Below are 8,926 nucleotides of genomic sequence, written 5' to 3'. Positions count from 1 at the left end.
CCAGCACTTTGGGAAGCTGAGGGGGGCAGATCACGAGGTCAGGAGATTGAGACCATCCTGGCTAACACAGTGAAACCCCATCTCTACTAAAAATACAAAAAAATTAGCTGGGCATGGTGGCTGGCATCTGTAGTCCCAGCTACTTGGGAGGCTGAGGCAGGAGAATGACATGAACTCAGGAGGCAGAGCTTGCAGTGAGCCGAGATTGTGCCACTGCACTCCAGCCTGGGTGACAGAGTGAGACTCCATCTCAAAAAAAAAAATAGCCTGTTGGAATTTTCATTGGGACTGTATGGAATCAACAGATCAGTTTTGGAGGACAATAGTTTAAAATTATTGAGATTTTATAAACATATGTCATAACATGATAAATCTTTCCATTTATTTAGGTCTTCTTTAATTTCTCTTAGCAATGTTTCACAAGTCTTGCACATAATGCCAGTTTTAGTACTAAGTCATTGATGTATTTAATGTTATTGCAAATGATATTTTTAAAATTTTATTTTCTGCTGTTTGTTGTTAGAACATAGTACAATTGAGTTTTGTATATTAACTGTGTACCACAATATTCTAGTTTCATTTTTTGTAGATTACATAGGATTTTCTACATACACAATCATGCTATCTGTGAATCATGATAGTTATCTTTTTGTCATCATTATACCATTTGGATTCATTTTCTTTTATTTTTTCCTATATCACACCCACAAGGACTTTCAGTACAATGTTGAATAGAAGCATTTAAAGTGAACATCCTTACCTTATTCTGATCTCAGTCTTCAAATTAGGCATGATGTTAACCGCAAACTTTTCTTCCACTTTTCTAAGATGACTTTTATGAAGCTGAGAAAGTTCCATTCTGTTCTTAATTTGCTGAGTTTTGTTTTATTTTTTGTTTGTTTTGTTTTGTTTTGTTTTTTAACATGAATGGGTAGTGAACTTTGTGACAGAAACTATATGGCCTGGAAGCCTAAAATATGTACAGTCTAGCCCTTTAAGAAAAGATTTCCAACCCTCTCTAAATAAGAATGTAAAGGATACTTCAGCACATAGCAGGTGTATCAGTTTGGGTCTAACTAAGAGACAGAAGTCACACAGTGACTATAAAACCAGAAGGTGAATATAAAGGAGAAGGCTAATATGAAAATCATTAAACTATGATAAAAGGGAAGTATAAGATGTAAGAGAACCCTTCATGGCACCCTAGGGCTGAAGGAGAGCAGCCAAAGAAGGATGAACTTGGAATGGGGTCCCCCCTCTCCAAGGCTAGCGTTCAGACCTTGTTGGAGCAAGTATAGTTGCAGCCCAATTGCAACTATGATTGGCAGAGAAATTTGCTGGTTAGCACAGGCCAGAGCTGGTCTGTAGTTGCTGAGCAAGTAGGAAGCAGCTCTCACCTGGAGTGCAGATGGGTTTGAGTAAGCCACAACCAGTGGCCAGCCACACAGGTGTGCAGAGAAAATGGGTGCTCATGTGAATAGGAGCCCTGGAACTGTGATGTTTGTGTTAGAAGGGCTGCAGTACCAGAAGGTCACAGCAGGCAAACCTGGGGGAAGCAGGCATAGGGAAGCAGAGGGAGTTGGAGAAGCAGTGCAGGCAGGAGGGCTGTGGCATGCAGGGTCCATGCTGCAAGAGCTGCAGAAGGGTGACCACCAGGCCAGGCTGGAGCTGGGAAGTCATGAAGGGACCATGTGTTCCAGGCATGTGGCCAAGGCGGAGCACTACCAAGCATTCTCCCACCTGTGTCATTCACTAATGTTGCAGTCACCAGGAACAGCAGCAGAGCCCCGTCCTGCTCCGTTGCCACTCCAGTATCCTCTGCTGAGAAAGTTTAACATCATGCTCACTGTAATACTCAAAGAAATTCTGTCCATTATTGCAGAGCAGGTATTGAAGATACATTTGGAACTTGGAGACATTGAATTGATAAGTGACATAGTTGAGGAATGAGGTTTCCTAAGAAATCAAGTATTTGACATGCCCAATATTCTTTTAGAAGATTCTGGAATGAAAGTGAAAAGCAGATTCATTTTTTCATAGATGATGGGCCTGATTCCTATGTTAAATTTAACTTTGCTGAAAGCTAAAGACATTTCAAATGTAACTGTCTAGACCTATGTCAAAATAAGCCCAACTGTATTAAAGAGTATTAAATTGTATTAAGAATAAAAACACATAAGGGCCGGGCGCGGTGGCTCAAGCCTGTAATCCCAGCACTTTGGGAGGCCGAGACGGGCGGATCACGAGGTCAGGAGATCGAGACCATCCTGGCTAACATGGTGAAACCCCGTCTCTACTAAAAAATACAAAAAAAAACTAGCCGGGCAAGGTGGCAGGCGCCTGTAGTCCCAGCTACTCGGGAGGCTGAGGCAGGAGAATGGTGTAAACCCGGGAGGCGGAGCTTGCAGTGAGCTGAGATCCAGCCACTGCAGTCCAGCCTGGGCGACAGAGTGAGACACCGTCTCAAAAAAAAAAAAACATAAGATCAGCAAAAAGAGAGTAGATATTATATATGTAGTGGAAGTATGCATTTCTTGGCTTTCAAATATTTGCAAGTCTCTGGAATAAATATTATCGGAACTCAAATAAAAAGGCAAGCAGACTAAAGAAAATATTTTCATAATATAAACCAGGAAAAAGCCTCTGTCAGTATTGCACAAAAAGCTCATGAAAACTGAAAGAAGATCAAAACTTTTAATATAAATAGGCAAGGACATAATAGGTGATTCACAAAGAGGACACACAAGTAATAAATATACATAAGAAAATTGTCAACTTTACTACCTCTTGCTGAGATGCAAATTAAAGCTGTAATGGGATACAGTTTATGCATTAAATTAAAAAAAATAGAATGCTAGCAAAAATAAAATGTGGTAGAAGTGGTAAATGGTTAATAGCAATATAAATTGTTTAAACTTCTCTTGAATTCAGATATTCATATCCTTAAGGTAATCCTAATACTGAGACTATAACTGAAGGAAATAATTACAAAAAATAGGAGAAGTTTTGATGCACGTGTTTGCAGCAGTCATTTTTAAAAGTGAAAAAGTGGGAACTAATTTAAATGTACATTAAAAGGTCAACAATGGTGTAAATCACTCTATTGATTATGTAATTCATTTCGCCAGGATCATGGCCAGTGATAAATGATTTGGCCATGACCAAAAACCACTGGAAACTAATGCAGCACAATAGGCTATTTCTCAAGCTATAAAGCCTAATTAAAAGCAGAATAACAAAATTATATATTTACATCACTGTTACTATCCCTGCGAAAAAGAATATGTGTACGTGAATGAAAACCAGAAAGTAACAGAAAATATGCAATTGATTTATTAGGTTGACTTTCTTATTTGTATTTATTTATTTTTTTTTGACAGGGTCTTGCTCTGTCACCCAGGCTGGAGTACAGTGGCACGATCATGGCTGACTACAGCCTTGACCTCCTGGGCTCAAGCAATCCTCTCACCTTGCCTCCCAGGTAGCTGGGAATAAAAGTGCACCACCATGCCCACATACTTTTTTTAATTCTTTATTTTTTGTAGAGATGAGATTTCCCTCTGTTGCTTAGGCAAATCTCAAACTCCCAGGCTTGAGTGATCCTCCTGCCTTGGTTTTCCTAAGTGCTGAGATTACAGGCATGAGCCACCATGCCCAGCTGATTTTTATAGTTATATTATTACTAATATAGTGATGCCTGTAAATTCTTTTAAATATGGCAACTAAAATCAAAATAATCCAGGTACGTTGACAGAAAGGAGCTGAGCAAGACTCACCTCTCTTGTACATGATATGCTTCTATTAAGTCAGCCTTATTTCTCATTAGCTTTTTGCCAGTTTTTGTGGAGACACATCACCATGAGGCTTCACATCTTACCAAGCGAGGTCTGGTAAGCCATGTCTCCTCTTCCTCTACTTGGGGGGCTGACTTTTTGGACGCTGATACAGAACTTTACATTTGTTGCTGTTATGTCTTTTCTTGGCCTGTATATTTAGTGCATCATTGAAGGCTCTCCAGATTTTTTTGGATTTTGATTTACACTCCTTAGTCACCATATATTCTCAGTGCATGTTAGCTATACATTCTGTAATTCCATATCCATATTAAAATATGCAGGAAACTCCATATGTTCACCCAAGGCCGTGATAACACTGTCGAACTGAGCGGTACTGAGTCCCAGAGCAAGTCACACCTATTAGGGAGCACTTAGATGCCGTTCACCTCACAATCCACAAAAACAGCCTTGCATCCAGCACACTTGTGCCAGCTTAGCAATTAGAAAAGGTGATTGTCCTTCTTTTGCAGGTGGAAAATTAGGGCTTTAGGCTTAGACAAAAGCTCAAGTGATTTCCCTGGGCCGGGACCAGGCTCAATTGTAACGGGGGCCAAGCTTTGCCCTCAGTGTTTAAGGTCTCATCTGTGCCCCTTCCCCCTGATCTTACCACCTCCTGCTGTGGCGCCCATCCCATGCCACGCTCACTGGCCTGCAAGATCCTCAAATGTGCTCCTCAGTGTATCCTACCAAAACTTTTTATTTGATTCTTTATCCATACTCTATCTCGTGGAGTTATTGGCGTTTTAAAAGGGATCCAAGTTTGAAAATAGAGAGATGACATTCCAATGGTAGGACTTCAGTCATTGATGGTCAGACAGTAGAAATTTGGAGAGTGGAAAGGCTGGCACTGGGGTCTTAAGGGCAGCCCCTACCTAGCCGCTCTTTGCAAAGCTGACCTGAAAGAAACAGGGAGTCCCCAGGGGACGAGATAGATTAGATCCTATGGTCCCACAGTCCTCCTCAAGCTCTTAATGGTATTTGGTTAGAATTTTTAACTCTTCAGATCTTGTTCATTCATTTAATTTAATTTTCTTCTATACTTCCAACTGCCAGGTAAGTAAGAGAAATAGATGCCATCATCTTCATTGTCTGAGAAGGAAGCAGGCTAAGTGGGCTTTAAAGACAGAAAACGAATTGCTTTTCCCCAGCTTGGGGCCTCACCGTCCCGCACCTTTGCACTGACTGACAGAATTCCTGTGGGGAAAACTGATGCATCCCTGTTTCTCATGTACACCTTGCCTGTCTCCTCATAAATATTTTATTTCCCAAAAGTCATTCCTACAAATTGCCTTTTCATTTGCCAAGGATCTAGACCATCTGCCAAAACAAGTTCACACATCCCTCCTTGCTGATAACTGGGTTTATCTGTTTGCATTTCTGTGTATCGTCGGTTAGTCTGGCTTATCTACTTATGAGATTGTGTGTACTTTAACACACTGGACACCATATGGCCCCCAGCAGAGACGGCAGTCCTGTTGCCTACCTATGGGCACTATTTGTGTGCCTTCCAACCCTGATTATAAAATATCCGGTCCCTAGTACACCTAAAATTTGTTTGGACTGGGAAGATTTTACATAATTAGAATCAAAAATTTAGTTCCTCCCACCCCTATTTTTAAAGCAATGTTTACAAAATGCATACGGAATAAATAAATAACAAATTGTTTATTTACACAGTAAAACTGAATGAACTATAGCCACAAGCAACATCACCGAATGTTACTAACTTAATATTGATTGACAAAAGCAAATCCCAGGAGACTATATAGACCATCACATTGTTTCTAAATTTCAAAAACAATTAAAACTAAATGTCATTGAGGAGTCCCACAAGCCACACATGTACACACTTTTGCTCAGACTCAATCCTTCTGGGCCTGCCTCGTATTTTCCTTTCATTTCCTGGCACCGAATTCACAGGTGGATACAATTGGTCTCATCAGGCTCCCTGGCTCCAGACTTCCTCAGCTCCTGGATGCTACTCTTTTCCCCACAGACCCCTCCCCACTTCCTTAGTGTCCTGGCTGAGGCTGAAGCAACTTAGCAATTCACCTGGTCCCCACCCCCTTCCTCCCACTCTCACCTGCTCTGTCAGAAAGAGGAGATGGTGGCTTCTCCATAACTCTCTTCTTCCTTTGGTCTCCCTATTCCACCAAACACCAAAATACTTTGGGTTTCTGAGGATCATGCTCCTTGGTCTCTTAGTGCCATGGGCCTGTTAGAGCATCCCACTAATTTATTCAGATGTTGCTGTATCCTGCATCTTCACAAAACCTTGCTGTCCCTTCCACACTCGACCGTGCCTCAGTTGAAGCTTAAGCAATAATCGGAAAGGTCCCCAGAGGCCACTCCACTGAGTGAGCCTTGGGCCAAATCTGGACCTTCCATCATGGCAGCCTAGGATCTTGGAGCCCGATGACTTTTGCAGGCAAATTCACAGATATATCCCCTTCAGTCTCCTTCTATTCGTTTCCAGTCTCCGTTCATCTGTTTCCACTTTTCAGACACCTAAAGTTCCTCACTGATAACTATTGCCACATACATCATTCCCTAAGGGCCAACTCTGTGCCCATTTCTGTGCTAAACACTCTATCTCATTTCATCACACTCAGGACACTTCTCCATTTCTTAATTCTGTGAGCTCTTGTTTTCCCTTTCAAATCTTAGGAATGGTGTGCATTTCAGAAACAAAGTCCAAGGGGATTTTTCAGGATGATGCCTTAAAATGATCTCATGATCACTACTATGTTCTCCAAAATCAGGATTTAAGATTCTTTTGAAGCTCTGAAATGTTTCTGGACAACAGAAGATAATCATCTGCTTCCAGTCTTTCCTAAGGACAAGCCAGCAGGAAACAGCTTTAACTTGTTGCATAAATTAATGAGATTAGAAGAAATAAAGCATTTCCTGACAATGAGAACTATAAAAAAATGCACATAATAACTGAGGCGTGTGGAGATTCCTGGAATAAGGATGCTGAAGTCCTCAATGAGGCAAAGTCTCATCTATTATATTTTCTCTGGTGTTGAATTAATTTCAGGTTCCTTTCAGAAGCCCAAATAATAAAATAAGAATTCTCCTCTCTTCCAGCTTCTGTGACTTCGGCTTCCTTTTGTTGATTCACCACTTCCATTTATTTGCTCTTCCACTACCAGAGTCCCTTGAATCTGAACAACTAAGCCTGATTTTCTTTAGGTGAAAATTTGTCTAGGTTTTATTTCCCCCATTTAAGACGTGTGCACACATGCACATGTGTGTGCGAGCCATTCTAATTCTTTATTTTTTCGATAAAGAGCATACACTTCATCTCTGCCTTCAAGTATTGCATGAACTTGATGAACTTTAAGCCTTCTAAAGATAATGTGTTCAGTTAGCAGGCGATTTGATAAGTATGCTAGGAAATGCCATGAACTGCAAGTCCTCAGAGAAGCTCTGGATAACTGGCTGGGTGGGATCTGCTATTGTGGAGTTTCTTCCCATGAGGGTATCAGTCATGAGAACCTAGAACCCAAGAGGTTGTCCAAGCCTTGTCCCAGGCAAGGAGGCTTGGATTCCTCCCGGGACCTGCTCCTGCGATCCAGAACCAGAGCGTGCAGTTGCCGGTGAGGGAAAGGCAGGATTCGGTCTTCATCCTTCATGGAGAGGTGTGTCCTTGGAGGTACACCTTCTGGGAGAAAAATGAGTTTTAGTAAATAAAGTTATTTTCTCCAAAAAGAGTTTAAGTTCCTTTGGCTTCAATAGAGGGTAATGATTACTAGCTAGATTGGTGGGTTTTAGTTCAGGAAATCTGATGTTATCTGGTGTGATGGAAGGAAACAAAAACTCTGCAAGGAGAATACACATTGTCCCAAATAGTCTTGTTTCAAACATCTTCCCTAAGATGGTAAACGGGTCCAAGAATTTGTGTGTGTGTGTCTGTCCCACCTTTAAACTTCAAACTCCCAGATCTCTGCTGCGTATTCATCCAGTGTGGATTACACTACCAGCAAAACATCCCAGGAAGGAGTCCAGGATGGCCGCCCGCAGTTAGGAGAGAACCCAGAATGGAACGGCGGACTTGTTTGCTTTCTCGCCCCTGACTCTCCCCCTCTTCCCTGGGAGTGTTGGGAATGTGAACTACTGACTTCTGCCTCTTTCGGACCGCCTTTGAGGCTCCAGAGCCTCACCTGACTTTCCCACGGAGAGGGAGGTCAGAGGCTCCTTCAGTAGTCGCCGAGCAGAGTCCTGGGCCGGGAGCGCGGGGGAGGGAGCGAGCGGAGCTGCGCCCAGGAGGCCGAGGGAGGAGGCGCCCCGCAGACCCCAGCGCGCCGCGGAGAAGCTCCAACTTTGGCAGGGTAAGGATTTTAGGGGCTCTTGAGCTCGAAGTTTTGGGGGCGCCGGGACCCCAGATAGGAGACGAATTAGAGAACCACACGCAGGGGAGCGAGGCAGCTGGAAGCCGGGGCGGGCGCGGCGCTGTCCGCAGCCCCCGGTGCTGAAACGGGCTGCACGCTGCAGAGAAAGTGAAAAAGGGCCGGCTGCGGCCTCGGCTCCCACCCCCCAGCTCCCATACCCCTCCGTTCCAGTTCAAAGGACAGGAAGCCCTCTCCGTGCTCCCCAAGCCGATCGCACCCCCTTTTACTCACGTCCCGCAGCCGCGCTGGGCCGAGCCCGCCGAGCCGTCGGGGCGGGAGGCAGAAGGAGCAGGGCTGGCTCCAGCTGGGGGCCTGTAGGGCTTCCAGCCGCGACCCCACCCCATACAGCTCCTCCTGCCACGCTGCCCCAGGAGGACGCGCCCCGGGCCTCCAGGACCGCCAGTCCGGGAAGGACCCGCTCCCCCGGCTCCAAGTCTGGGGCGGGCGCCGTGTCTCGTCGAGTCCGCGCCGCGCCGGGGGAGGTTGAGTCAGTGGCCCGGGGGGAGCAGGGCCGGGGGAAGGCAGCGGCGAAGGACTGCCCCCCAACCCCGGGGACTATTCACCCTTGGGGATGCAAGGAGAAGGGTGGGCTGAAGGGGAGGCGAGAATTACAATTCTTGGAGGAGTGCGCGGTTACTTTTTTTTAATGACAAAATCCCACCCGGGATCTCGGACGCCCGGGGCTTAGTGCTCGGT

At 44.4% G+C, this 8,926-nt stretch overlaps 1 protein-coding gene across 2 annotated transcripts in view; it reads left to right on the top strand.

Moving 5' to 3' along the window:
- Window positions 1–7,823: 7,823 nt before the first annotated feature.
- CNGA3 (cyclic nucleotide gated channel subunit alpha 3) overlaps window positions 7,824–8,926 on the top strand; it is a 53,121-nt gene continuing 52,018 nt past the window's right edge. For both annotated transcript variants that reach the window (XM_023211511.2, XM_023211509.2), the window contains exon 1: window positions 7,824–8,170. The gene's annotated coding sequence lies outside the window, so the exon portion shown is untranslated. The remainder of the gene's footprint in view (window positions 8,171–8,926) is intronic.

This window comes from Piliocolobus tephrosceles, chromosome 15 (genome assembly GCF_002776525.5).
Source record: "Piliocolobus tephrosceles isolate RC106 chromosome 15, ASM277652v3, whole genome shotgun sequence".
Taxonomy (NCBI): Eukaryota; Metazoa; Chordata; class Mammalia; order Primates; family Cercopithecidae; genus Piliocolobus; species Piliocolobus tephrosceles.
Note: the sequence above shows the minus strand (reverse complement) of the source record. Positions and strands in the feature narration are given on the sequence as shown.